The sequence below is a fragment of the Crocuta crocuta genome, unplaced genomic scaffold (genome assembly GCF_008692635.1).
Source record: "Crocuta crocuta isolate KB4526 unplaced genomic scaffold, BGI_CrCroc_1.0 scaffold26, whole genome shotgun sequence".
NCBI classification, from domain to species: Eukaryota; Metazoa; Chordata; class Mammalia; order Carnivora; family Hyaenidae; genus Crocuta; species Crocuta crocuta.
The window spans coordinates 5257823-5272311 of record NW_027532249.1 but is presented as its reverse complement, the minus strand read 5'-3'; the positions used below and the strand labels follow the sequence as shown (position 1 = coordinate 5272311).

The 14489-nt window shown below is 41.8% G+C and overlaps 1 protein-coding gene and 1 long non-coding RNA gene across 7 annotated transcripts in view; one reads left to right on the top strand and one right to left on the bottom strand.

The window, feature by feature from the left end:
* PTPRM (protein tyrosine phosphatase receptor type M) overlaps positions 1–14489 on the top strand; it is a 588144-nt gene that overhangs the window by 7027 nt on the left and 566628 nt on the right. The window lies entirely within an intron of this gene.
* Positions 1–14489, bottom strand: part of LOC144243053 (uncharacterized) — a 62140-nt gene that overhangs the window by 40190 nt on the left and 7461 nt on the right. The window contains exon 3 of one of the 3 annotated variants that reach the window (XR_013338525.1): positions 8584–9198. The exons of the other annotated variants lie outside the window; for them this stretch is intronic. This is a non-coding gene — a long non-coding RNA (uncharacterized LOC144243053). Of the gene's footprint in view, positions 1–8583; positions 9199–14489 lie in introns of those variants that run through there. 3 annotated transcript variants of the gene reach the window in all.

Here is a 14489-nt window from a genome sequence, read left to right as displayed (position 1 = left end):
GCCTCGGAGGGTTATGGGGCAGCTGAGACGCGATGACCTACTTTACGAACTTAGCCTCATACCTGACCCAGCACAATATTAATTAATTCTTCAGGAGCAATTTGGTATGAATTTATCCTAACTTAGCTTAATTTGGACTCCTGAGCAAAGTGGGCAGTCAGACCAAGTTATTATCTTCTTTTCTAAATGGTATCGAATAAGAAACAGAAGATATAGACCTTAATATAATCTTTTTTTTTTTTTGAGACAGGGAGAACGGGAGAACAAGTAGGGGAAGGGGAGACAGAGAGAGAGAGAGAGAGAGAGAATGAGAATCTTAAGCAGGCTCCGTGCCCAGCGCAGATTCTCACATTGGACTTGATCTCACAACCATGAGATCATGACCTGAGCTGAAATCAAGAGTCAGATGCTCAACCAGCTGAGCCACCCAGGCCACCCCCCCCCCCATAATTTCTGATTAGATTAAAAAACTATGCTCAAAGAAGTCCATTAAAAAGACTGACAGTATTTATTTCGGGATGAGAGGATGGGGGTAATTGCCTTACATTTCTAATTTTTTTAGGGGGTGGTCATTAAATTGACATCCTTTGAGTTGATTCTGAATATTTCCAGTCCCTGAACTCAGGGGAAAAAAAAAGTTTTACTGTTCTTGGGAACCTGATTCAAATGTCCCATAGAAGGTACCTGCCCACCACCCAGATGTAAGGTAGTCATTGATGGACCCTCCTCCCCTCATCTTACTCAGATCGCCTTGGTGAAGCTTGGGATGGGTTTCTAGGTAGCATTTAAAAATTTTTAAAAATATTTATTTATTTTTGAGAGAAAGAAATAGGACGAGAGTGGGGGAGGGGCAAAGAAAGAGGGAGACACACCATCTGAAGCATGCTTCAGGCTCTGAGCTGTCAACACAGAGCCTGGCACAGGGCTTGAACTCATGGACTACAAGATCATGATCTGCACTAACGTTGGACACCTAACCAAGTGAGCCTCCCAAGGCACCCCTCCAGTTAGCTTTTAAACAGTAAATGATGAGACACAGTGAAAGAAATTGGACTGGACTTGTATTCTCTCAGTAGTTTCTAAATTAAAAAATTTAGAAAAATGACTTTAGAATGTAATGAAAAATACCCATTTTACATCAGTGATCTTTGGGGAGTTCTAGTTAAACAGGATGGGGCTCTGGGTAGCCTCACTTTAACATGGGTGTAAACAACATAAAATTTACCATGCTAACCATTTTTAAGGGTTCATTGGCATTAAGAACATTCACACTATTGTACAACTATTTCCATCATCCATCCCCAGCACTTTTTTTGTCTTCCCAGACCAAAGCTCTGTACCTATTAAACACTCCCTCCCCGTTCCCTCCTCTGCCCAGGCCCTGGCTACCACTATTCTACTTCCTGCCTCTGAATTTGACTACTTTGGGTCCCATATGTAATTGGAATCATATAGTATTTGGCCTCTTTTGTCTGGCTTACGTCACTTGACATACTGTTTTCAGTGATTCTGTTTTTATATATGAAGACTTTCAAGTTCAGGGCAGTCTTTTTTTTTTAAAGTGTCTTGATTTGTAATGAGTGTTTGGAGACAGCCAGGGGCTATTGTATTATGTATGATCACTTATTTCGGTCATTTATATTCAGTGTTCAACAAATGTTCTCCTTTAAATTTGTTCTGCATTCTTGTCTTGGCTGATTGGAAACTTAACAAAAACAAAAACAGTGGCTAGTTATTTTTTAAATATTTGCTGGAAAGGACACAAAGAGCCTGTGTATATAAGTACGTGTTTTCAAAATACATTTATTTCTTGCTTGATTTCCTGTAAGATTGTACAAGATGCCAGCATAAGCGTTACGTGAAGCCGAGTAGTGGAATGAACAGGCAGGCCAGTCATGAGAGGTATTGTAAACCTCTCAGAATCTGAGTGAGAGGGGGATGCAAGATGTGAGGTTCAGGTGGGGTGGTGGGGCAATGGGGCAGTCATAGCCCGCCTGCGGAAGTCACCCTGAGGAGGTGGTCATCCGTCATGCAAGGCCCCCTGGAGCTGGGCACGGCCAAATTGTTGGAGAAGAGGAGCCTGCTTTGGTAGAAGAGCCAAAAGAAGGGCCAGCGGGCTTTGATGTGAACCTCTGGGACCCTGTCCGTCTTTGGAGCACTCATTCCTCACTGGCCCGCAGGGGGTGGTGGGGCAGGGCTGGGCTGATGTGAAAGCAGTTTCTCAAAGGACCAGTGAGCCTGAGGCCTGAGGGAGGCTGGCCACTGGGTCTGGGGCTGACAAGCAGCAGCTTTGCTTTATGGAGGGCAGGAACTTCAGGTCACGTGGGTTTAGGGTGGGCCACTGGATAGACTAGCTTGCGTAGCCACTGGTAGGTGAAGGTTGCCTTTGTGCAGCACTGCGGTGGGGGAGCGGGAGGCTTGGAAATTCTGTGTGCCCCCAGGGCCATGGTTCACCCCAGTTTCCCCTTGCCTATTGTAGTCACAGACGGAGGCTCCCCATTAAGGGCCTCTGAGACCTTCCATGTTCCAAGGAATCAAAGAGATAAATAAATTTTATTTTTTAAGCTTATTTATCTATTTTGAGAGAGAGAAGCGGGGAGAGGAAGAGAAAAAGGGAGAGAAAGAATCCCAAGCAGGCTCCGCTCTATCAACAGAGCTTGACGAGGCTCGCGGTTCATGAGATCATGACCTGAGCCGAAACCAAGAGTCAGAAGTTTAACAGACTGAGCCACTCAGGGGCCCCAGAGAGATGAATACATTTAAATAAGAAATGGTTACGCCTTAATTACTCCTTTTACCTGAGGACCAGGAAGAAATGGAAGGCCTCTTTTGGGTCTACAGCTGTGTGTGAGGCCCTGAGCTGTATGTTCTGGGCACTGAGGGTACAGCCAGGATGATGCCCAGTCTTCCAGGAGAGGCTGAAGTGGCGTGGCCTGTGCCCTGGTGAGGCCAGGCCGCTGCCCAGGCAGAGCCTGGTGGGCGAGGGCGAGCAGAAGGCCCCCAGGAGGAGGTGCTTCCAAGAGGGGCCATGAGAGCGTGAGGACTGAGGGGGGAGCAGGTGGGCAGGCCGGGCAGAAGGAACAGCCTGTCCCGAGGCAGTGAGTGGAGTGTGGGCAGCAGATGCACTCACGAGGCTGCCCAGGAAGCTGCAGGGCATCAGGGAATGACCCACATTATAGCCTGGAGGGAGAAAGACACTCAGAGGCTGTACTGAACTGGTTAAGATGCGAAGCAAGGAGGCAATTTGTTGATTGTTGAATGTGCGTGTGCACATGTGTGTGTGTTGGGAGAGTGTGCAAATGTGGGAACATGTCAACAGTTGGTAAGTCTGTGTCTAGTGTGTGTAAGTATTTACTACATTTTCAACTGTTCTGTAGTTTTGAGACTAAGGAGAATTTGCTGTATATGTGGGGACACGAGGGGCATCAGTGCGACGTACCCCAGCTCCATGTCATGCCAAAGCAATTATTGTACATGGATGTATTTTAGGCAGAAGGCTATCCTGTCAAATCACATTGAAAATATTTGTATCTATATTTAAAAAAACTGAGTTGACCCACGTCTTCCCTTTCGGAGCTTATCAGGATGATTCCTTGGTCTTTATTGGAGAGCGCTGATTGAGAATGACTAACTTCAGGGAAGTAATTTTAGGACTCTCTAAAATAGGACACATGCTCTACGCTGTGGTCTTATGCCTCAGTGAGTGTACCAAGTATAACGATCTTTATCCTATTGGTGGATATTTTGGTGGCTAACTGAAACTTTGCAAGAAGATGCACAAGGAATTATTAATTTTATTTTTGGATACATGCCTGCATTCATTTGTATCCTGTCCATAATATAGGGCTGAATACAGAAAAAATCTTACAGCATTTCTTGGCAGACTCCATGAAATGATTGTGCAGATCATTATTTTAAATAGGTGGCCTTTAATGCATAGTTGGCTGATACTTTATTCTAGGAGATTGTGATAAATTATATCTTAAAGTGATATTTAAAAGCTTAATGGTTGAGAGGGAAATAAATATGGCTATTTAATTCATTGTCAGCTGGACAATCATGATACCTCTCTCTGGTGGGCGGACAAATTGAGACAACTGATAATGTCTGAATCGGGTATGTGGGGTAGCACGTGAGTATAGCAGTAGTCTTATAGAGAGGATGTCGCTGGAAATGTGTTTTTCACGTGGCCCATCCTTGTTCATATGCTTTAGGTTGTCTGATAGGGGTTTGTTTCTTAATTTTATTTTCCCTGGTTCCTTTTAGGGAACTTGAAAGAGACATCTTTTGTATGTACTATTTCTTTTTACCCATAGAAAGTGAACAAAAGATTGAAATCCTTAGCATCAGACTTGGAGACATAGGCTGGGTTTGATTCAGTGCATTTTAAAGCCGATAGACATCAGTGAGGTTTCTGGTAGTCCTGTTGGGGAATTATGAAATATCTCTCTAGCCATTCCTTTTCATGCTCTTTTCTCTTTCCATCTCCGTTGACTGTGATGCTCATCCTGTTAAACACACATCTTGTGGAAATGGAGTCACCTCCCCAATTGTGCTTTATAAACACAACGTGCCTTAGTTCCTCCTGATGGTCCTGGCTCACTGTGGAGTGACAGGCTGCAATTTGCCAGCAGGTCAATGACTGAGCTGATGACAAGTGACCTTTCTAACACTGCAATCAATGCTTGTTATTTGGAAAACAAAATGATACAGTTTGTATTTTTCAGCAGATGGGTCACTGGGTCAGCCCACCATTGACATGCGGATTTGTTACTTGGGCTGGGTGAGTCAGTTCAGACAGGAACGTTAATTTATTTGAATTGATCCGGGTCTTGCTCATATGAAAAGGTGTTGGGCATTTCTTAGTGGCACCAATTCTTATAAATAATTGGTCTTACACATCCGGTCAAACAAAGACTTTTAGAAAGCCTGTTTTACACAGTAACACTATATACCAGCTTAGGAAAGTGTACCATAATATGTTTTGTTTAGATTTGAGGTTTCTCAGTTGTCTTGAAAGAAAATCTTGAATATGTGACCTTGTATGTGTCATATTTAAATACACTTTCTCCATATGTTTCATGAGGCCCCATCAGTACATGGTTACGAGGCTGAATCATTTCAGGAAAAGATGCTGGGAAGGTATGAGCAGCCCGAAGAGCTAGCCCTTGTGGTAGTTAGTAGTGTTGTTGAATATCTGCTTTGGGCTTTCACCTTCTAAAAACATGGGAGGATTGTGTTTCCGTCCCCTTTGATTTAGATGTGGCTACACCTGATTTGGCTCGTGAAATGTAAGTCGAAGTGACACATGTCACTTTCAGGCTGAGCTTCAGCAGTGAGTATGAGATTCCCCAAGCTCGCTTCCCTTTTTCCTGCCTTGCTAATCGTGGAAGCATTGGGATCCTTTTAGCCTGGATGCCTGAGGGAGGAAATGTAGCAGTGACTTCTCCTCACCACCTAAGCGCACACGCTCCCTCAGCTGATTGCAGGGGGCCTGCACCCCAGGGAGACAGAAACTTCCTTGTGTTTTGCCACTGAGATTCTGGAGTCCTATGTTGAGTGGTTTCCAACCTCTTTGGTCTCAGGGCCCCTTTACACTCTTAAAAGAGCATGTGACGCATTTAAAGAGGTTTTGTTCATGTGGGTATTATCTATTTATACTTTCTGGATTAGAAATTAAAACTGAGAAATTTCGACAGCCGTGCATAAACATACATTCCCTTAGCCATCAGAGCAGTGATGGACATCTGTTAGTAATTGAGAATGAAACGGGGACAGTAAAGTCAAGTAATGTCATATTATTATCGTGAAAGTCGTTTTGACCTTGTGGGGTCCCTGGAAGGGTCTCAGGGATTTCCGGGTAACCTGGAAGACACTTTGAGAACTGCTGGCCTAGACCATCTTAAGTGAAATGCCTACCTTGGCAATTTACAATTAAAGACCCAGAGGACTCTGGGAGAACAAAAGAAGGCTAAAAGATTCTGGAAATATTGCCAAAAAGATCTTTCTGAGTGTTAGAACTCATTTTTTCTTTTTGAATAAAGACCGTCTAAGTACTTTGTCCCTATTACTGCAAGGCATTTATTCGTTATANGACATTGTACAAAGCCACATAACTGTGAATCCTACAAGTTCTCTGAAGGTCTGGTTTCTGAAATGTGACGCTCTAGAAAAATTTGAAAGTAGGATTAATATTCATATATTTGAAAGTGAGTGGAGGCTTTCTGGACAGCAGAAGGTTGGGTGAAGTGAATTCTTTAAACTTAATTGTATGTAGGGAAATTGTATAAAATCATTGGTAATGCTACTTCTGAGAGGTTTTTTTTTTTTTTTTTGGCTACTTCTGAGATTCTTAACTGTGGAACAGTCCTATTTACTGTCATGATAAAATAATCTCAGCTCCTTTTATTATGAAATGTGCAGTGACAAAATATCAGGATGGCTGAACATAATTCAGGGAGATTTGGATATTATATTTGATAGAAACTACATATGAATTGATAACAAGTCCTGCAGGTGAACCTACCAGTCACATATCTCCCTGATATCCATACCCACATTTATGTAAGATAACACATTTATTTCCAAAGATATGAGTTCTGACAGCATTTGCTAATATTTAAAAGGCATCATGGATCAGTATTTTCTGAGTTTAATGTTAACACAACCTGGGAAGAGTTATCAGGGGAATTCGGTGATCTCTATAGATCCAGCTATTCTAGATAGTTAATATTTAAGCTCGAGGAAGAAGACAAATGACATTTCTAGCTCTTTCTAGGACCTTTTCTCTTTCAGTAAATACAATACTCATGAAGCACCTGCTGTGGGCAGACACTGGTTTTGTATCCTAGAAGATCAAGACAGTCACGGATGATGTAAGAGCAAGGAGGCGATGTTTTACTCGACAGACCAAGTATTAAAATAGAATAAAGCACTGGCTGAAAGAAAAGAAAATTAAAATTAGGAAGTGGCAGACTCAATAAGGATGAATTTCATCTACCAATGGCCTGCCTGTTATGGTGACTTCTGAAGCCTGGGACTTACGTTAGAAAGTCCCTGTTAATTTGGAGTCCCCTGCAGGCTGGCACACTTCAACAAGGCTTCCTAAGAAGATTTGATAGATGTAATCAAGAGCCAGAAGTGGCCATCTGCCCACTTGTGGGAGCTGGCATCCATAGCTGCCTGCAGGAGGTTGGAGGTACAGCCTTTTTCCTCCAATAGAATTGTATGAAGGGAGAGGCTGCCTTCACCCAGCCGCTCACTGAGATAATGTCTGTATGAAATGCCTGCATTTGGCTCATACATTGTTTACCCTGCCACTGAACAGAGAAGTGGCATGTTGTGTCATTTCAACCTTTAAGTAACAGAAGTATATAGTTGTGATTGGTAGGACCAGTCGCACTTTCTTGAGCTTGCCACAGGGTCCTGTTTTCTTTTCTTATTTAATTTGTTTGATAAGATTTTCAAGAAGCATTAGAAAGCCAAGTCACAGTCTCTAATTTGGGTAATTCCTTAAGTCCTCCAGCAGATGGAGACCTGTAATTCTTTGCTCTTTTAATTGGATGGGCTGCTTCTTGCCCCAGGTGACATTGCTACACTTCTCTACTTAAGATGCTGGGTCAGGTTTTGCAAATGAGCTAATGAATACGCCCTCTGCTTCTCTTCCTCCCCTCCTTTGGCCCGGTTAAGAGTTCTTATTTATTCTTGCATTTCATAAGATCTTTATCATTAGTGACCTTCCCCAGTGGCCTTTAATGACATGTCCACAGCAAAGCAAAGAGCAGAAAGCCCCCAGGGCTCCAAGGGAGCAGATTTAAATGCTCTGTGATCCTTTCACACCACAGCCTGCCCCGTGTTTTGATTCAGAGTAAATCCCAGAGGTCAGATCTTTTTTCAGCCAGCAGGGTAAACTTTGGTCCCAGATTTTCTGAGGTCAGCGTAGAGAGAGGCTATCCTCATTTGCCTCTACATACCCACTCACCCCAGGAGAGGAATTTTGGAACAGTCTTGATTTCAAGGGGCCTTCTGATTTAAGTAATTTTCCCCCTTTCTTCCTTAATTAACTTACCCATTCAGTTCAGGTAGGTCAAAGAAGAGATCACTAAGACTTCATTCCTGACAAATTCAGCAAAACCTTTCAAAAATATTAATTCTCGTGAAGCCCTTTAGAGTCGCCATTTGTTGCATTTCCTGCCTTTCTTGCTATTTCTACTAATAATGAGGTAAATTACTGGTTTTCAAGTTCTACGACCAGTACTTTCTAACTTGATGAACTTTCTTCCAGTTCATTAATAAAAAAAAGAAAGATAACACCCCGAGGGAATTCATAGGAGTAGCTGCTCACCCTTAAAAAATAGAAATGAAAATTGGTTCACAACAAATAAACACAGAAAACAAATCACCAACCAACCGAATAATAATAATAAAAAAAAGAAAACAATTGTGACCAAAAGCATTGTTCTTTAAGGCGCTAGTAATTTATCATATTTTTGTAATATTTGGCTTTCTCTGTAATTTGAAGATGCAATTTATAAATAGGTTGTCTTCCAAGCTAAGTAATTAATTACATTCGTGGGAGACATTTTCACTTACTTTGTAAGTCTTTGTAAGAGCAAATGAAATGATTATTCCATAAATGTCTATTGACTTAATGAATGAGTTCAGACAATAGGACACATCTAAATTCAATAGGTCCTGTGATCTAGATCCTTATTTGAGGTTAAAGAGCTCTCTAAGGGAAATGAAGCTCTTTGTTGCTAAAAATTCATAGACTACAAAAAACTAGATACTGGGACAAACAAATCCCTAAATTTCAGTGCCTTCATTGGCTTTCCATTCGTGTAGCGGTCTAGGGTGGTTCCATGTTGGAAGTCTTCAAGTTGGGAACGCCCTTCCACACAGACATCCTTGTTGCAGAGGACTCTGCCCTCTTTAGTATGTGTTCTCCAAGACTGCCCTCAAGTGCACATCTTGGTGGCAAAGGGGAAAGTCTGTGGAGGATTGATATGAGATGTTGCTGTGGACCAGGTTCGGAAGTAGAGAGAACAAAGTCACGTGGTCTCTGCAACCTGCAGGGACAACTGGGAGTAGAATTTGGTTGGCGGCCCCGGAGGAAGAAGAAGAGAACATTTAGTGATCTGCTTGCAGCCTCTGTCAATCTTGTCCTTAGAGGATTTCATTTAACAAAAGGCCATAGTCCTGGTGAGTTATGACAAGAGAAAATTACTTAAATTGAAGATAATGATGATTTTTTTTTTCTTTAAACAAAGGCCATTAAAAAAAATCCAGTTAATTGACCAAAATAAGTTTTGAGAATTCACTTTAATTTTGTTGTGTTTTGAATAAAAGCTGGGAAAGAATTAATCCATAACTCCTAGATATTACACACTTAGAGTGTTTCCTAAGCTTTATGGCATTAAACCATGCCCTAATATTTCTATAAAACAGATATTCTTTTACCTTAACTCTGAGAAGATAATTTTGCAGATATAGCCAAGATATATGAGCATATATTGCTACTTAATTCAGTAAAGTAAATATCATTGAATAAATGTCAGCTTTTCCAGGGAAACCACTGCATATAACTTCTCTGGATAATATATTTATCAAAAAATCAATACTAAGAGTAAACAGATTTTTAATACATCTTAAGGAGCTTCCTCATAAACCAGAATGCCAACCCATAATTTAAAGCTATTGATACTAATAGGTATTTACAGATGACATCATCATAATGTGTATAGATTATTCTTGATGGTGGTCTGATGCAGTATATTAAATTCAGTTTTAACCTTGGGCCTGGGAGAATTGGTTTCTTGTAGAAGCATGTGAAGACTGCTCTGGTTTCTCTTTCTAGGTAGGAAAACTCTAGAAGGTGATGAGCACATGGCACTTCTACTCTCTGACATTCTGTTTTGCTCTGTTTGGTGCTGTGTGGTTTGGCTTCCCTACTGTCTGTCGAACATTTGTACTCTTCTTTCTGGGGCTCACATCTCTCATTATGTGAAACTGTGTTTCTCGAATGCCTGGTTCCCATCCATTATATGACTGACACACAACACATATTTTTTAAAAAAAAGACCAATCACAAATTTTAAAATAACTTCTGAAAGGTTGTATTTTAAATTGAGAAAAATAAAATGGTTTCTTCCCCAAGAGAGAATTTTTTAACATTATTTTCAAGATATCTACATTGCTGGACACTGAGATTTCACCCTTCAGGCTCTATAAAGACCATGTTAAAGGAACATCCACAATTGGAAGATGGAAATTTGGATATTTTAACTTGGAGATAATAATAAACAGGCTCCCACACCATAATTTGGCTGTATTCAGCTTTAGAAAATGTTTGTTTTATTCTACTGAAATATTAGGCTGGGGTTTTAATTCTGTTCTGTAATATGCCCAATAGGAAAATTGCTGTTAGCTTACTTCAAGCTTTCAGACTTTAGCACCTTCTAACCACGTGACCTTGTTCAAGTTATTTGGCCTGTGTGAACCTAAGTTTTCTCATCTGTAAAATGTAGACATGAAAACCTATGTCATAATGTAGTTCTAAGAATTAAATGTGAGAGGGGCGCCTGGGTGGCTCAGCCAGTTGAGCATCGGATTTCGGCTCAGGTCATGATCTCGCATTTGTGGGTTTGAGCCCCACGTTGGGCTCTGTGCTAACAGCTCAGAGCCTGGAGCTGCTTTGGAGTCTGTGCCTGCCCCTCCCCTACTCATGCTGTGTCTCTCTCTGTCTCTCAAAAAAAGAAAAATAAAACATTAAAAAATTAAAAAAAGAAATGTGAGAGAATATGTACAGAGCTTAGAATGATGTCTAGTGCAGGGTCCAATCACTCATTTTCTTCTTTCATGGAAGATGCTTTTCGTGTTGTATCTCAAGATCAGGTAGGTTTTCTCTTATGCTTTCTTTGAAGTTTTAGATTTACTTTTCTCCTAAATATCTTACGTTTAGATTCAGTATCTATGCAAGTTAATTATGGTGTGAGGAAAGGGTCTAAGTTGATTATGATTATGATTATTTGCGCATGTATATCCAAAAGTCCCAGTCCCATTTGTTGAAAAGACCATCTGTTATGAACTGAATTGACCCCCCTTAACCAAAATCCATATGTTGACGGCCTAACCCCCAAATGTATCTGTATTTGGAGATTAGGTCTTTAAAGATGTGATTGAGTTAATTAATATGATGGTGTTAGGGTGAGCTTTGGTCCAATGTGACTAGTGTTCTTCAAAGAAGATGAAAAGATACCAGTGATGTGAGTACACGGAGGAAAAGCCATATGAAGATAGGTGAGAAGATACAGTGAGAAGAGAGCTATTTGCAAGTGAGGGAGAGGACTCAGAACAGAGCACCCTACTGCACCTTCATCTTAGACTTCCAAACCTCAGAACTATGAGAAAGTACATTTCTGCTGTCGTATTTTTTTTTATGGCAGCTATGGTTGTTTATTGTTGTTGTTTTTGTATTTGTTTTTATGGCAGCTCTAGCAAACTAATATACCATTCTTTCTCCATCAAATTATCTTGGTACCTATGTGGGTTTATTTTTATCCCAGTTGTAGAATGAGAAGCTGCTCAAAATATTGAATGTGTTGCTGACATAGACAACGTGAGTTGGCCACACGAACTCATAGACTACCTTCCTTGACATTTTCTGTGACCGTCTAAGACATTTCCCTGCAGCAAGTGGTTCTCTTTCTCCGTGCATCGTGTGCTGGAAACTTAGCTAAAATGTCGTCATTTCCCCATTTTCTCTTTTACTCAGTAGTGAATCAGTATCAGGAGGCTTATGATGTTAAGTCCACCTGAGTGTGTTAAGTGCCATGGGGTGAGGGTGGAGGGACAGGCGGAACGGGAAGGCCATGGCCCAGGCCTCACACTTAGACTGTCAACATCATCCTCAAAAAAGGACATGCGTTAAGGCACAGAGACACAAGGTGGAAAGTAGAACGTGTTCATCATTTGGGCAAGTCTGTGTCTCACTGCTGGATCATGCTGCTTATGACGGACCAGAAATTAGTGTCTTTGATCGATTTTATTGTATGATGAATAGTGTCACTCTATTGCATTATAATATTTTGAGTCTTTAAAGTGTTCCTATGTTAAATATTGAAAACAACATCCTTTAAAATTGTATGTTGGCATCCCTGCATTTTCAGCGTGCCAGGGATTTCAGAAATAGCATTGGCACGAGACTCTTTGGCCCCCAGTTGCCCTGTGCCAACTGTTGCCCGGGAATAAAGCAGGGTGTGGGGCGGTAGCCAGGTGCAGCTCTGAGCTCCTCTGATGGGAGCCTGGTTAGAACTCCCGTAGGGCGACCTCAGAGCACGTTTCCAAGTCTACATCATGCCTTCCAAACATGCAGCAACCTGCTCTGCCCCTGTCAAAACACCAAAAGCGTAGGGCAGGTCTCCCTTCTGCCCGCCCCGCCCCCCTGCCCCCGTTCTAAGAGCTGACTCGCAGACTACATTCAGTGGTTGTCTCCTGGGAGATATTGTGGAGAGCAATTGTCATTTTCTATTGTATGACTTTGATTTTCTGTTGCCATTGTATTTTGTTATTAGATTGGTGGCCAGCTGTGTCATGTGATGCAGGAGTTCTGCCAGGAGATTCTCCTGCTTTCTCTCTGCACATAATATGGTTCAGCAACCTTGCAGCTGGCTTCAGGAGGCTCTCAACGTGTGATTTGTACATTTATTTTTTGTTCCCTTTGAGAACAGTTTTGAATGGTGCCTCTGTAATTGAGGGTCTTCCCTTACTTTCATGACAACATTCGTTAGGTTTATAGAGGGAATTAATGTGCTTGTTTGGGAAAATCCATATTGGATTTACCCAGAGTTGCCACTTTGAAAATATTGCCAACTCTTTGTTGAGACACTGTGAAAGTTTTGGGACAGACAGTCTGTTTACTGAGAACTGGGGCAAACACACTGCACGTAAGACCAGTCGAGTCTACGCTGAGATATGTATCATCTTCCCCTCCATTTGCACTTGATCTATTTTGGCAAATTGTATGATACCATCACTCTTTTAGGTGCTCTTGTACCAGCACATACTAACTTGGTTGTATATTTGCATTGTGAGTTTAAAAAATTTTTTTAATGTTTATTTATTTTTGAGAGGGGGAGGAGGGGCAGAGAGAGAGGAAGATAGAGAATCTGAAATAGGTTTCAGGCTCCAAGCTGTCAGCACAGAGCCTGACGCAGTTCTCGAACTCACAAACCATGAGAATCATGACTTGAGCCAAAGTCAGATGCTTAACTGACTGAGCTGACCAGGCGCCCCACATTATGGTTTTTTTTTCACCAAAATATTATTATTTTGAACTGTTAAGTTTGCTACTACTTTTGTCATTACTTTTCTTTTTTATAGACCCCTTTTGAAAACTCGATTCATTATTGCAAATTTGAGCTGAGGCACCACTCAGTAGTAATAGAGATGTTAGGCTTAACAGACACGACTAGTGGCAAGATGATGATATAAATGCACATCCACCATCACAAACTGCGAACCTCGCTGAACTTGGCAGAGATGAGCCAGCTTAGTGCTTGTGGGTGGCAGGTGCATGTGATCATCATTCAAGTCACAGGCTGTGGATCAGATTATAGTTCCCTCCGAGTTGAGAGGGAAGAGGAACATACGCATGCATAACCTTTTAGATTTAGTGAAAAGACTTCCATGCCTATGTGTACTTTGATGACACGTCTCAGAAAGGGCAAGTGGGAGCTGAGTAATCTAGGTGATGGGAAGTCAGAGCTCACTTCACTTACCCCAGGTGGTCTCAGCAAGGACAGCGGGTGGGGTCACCCACCATATGGAGTATTTCTGATACACTGGATCATTCCTAGGAGAGAGGGTCAGACCAAAGGCCATTGCCTCTCATGGGGCTCATGGGTGTAGTTGCTCTTATTTCAGCAGAGCCTAGCATCTCTGGTCCTGTTGTCAACCTCCTGTCAAATCCAAGTATCCAAATCTAATCTTACACCTGTATCACCATAATCTATGGTCACGGTTTTCCACTTGGTGGCCATCTCAAGCGGTCTTTGTTACAGAGCCTGAGAATGCCATCCCCAAAGAGAAGGTGCTTGTGCTTCCCTGCTGGATACACCTGTATAGCGCATATATAACTTTTAGGAGTCAGACAGTAATTGGTATCCTAACAGGCTGACCATGAACAACATCCTTATTCTTCTAGTTCAAATCTGTGGAATGTGTGTAAATAAAATGGCTTCAGCCCCCTTCCCTCTGCAATTGCCATATTGCCGGGGTACCCCTTTGGTGGACCACCCACCGGACACCACCAGGTAGAGTTAAATGTTTTATGAGGCCAAATGTCAAGGAGACAGTTGGCACTGCTCATCTCTGTCCTTTTTTTGTGGAGTCACTAGGGTTCTAGGTTCTCTGAAAAGAAGATGGAAGTGCCTTCTATTCTACCAGAGTGTTGGGTGTGGACTTTAAAATCAGTGATGGCCTCTGCCCTC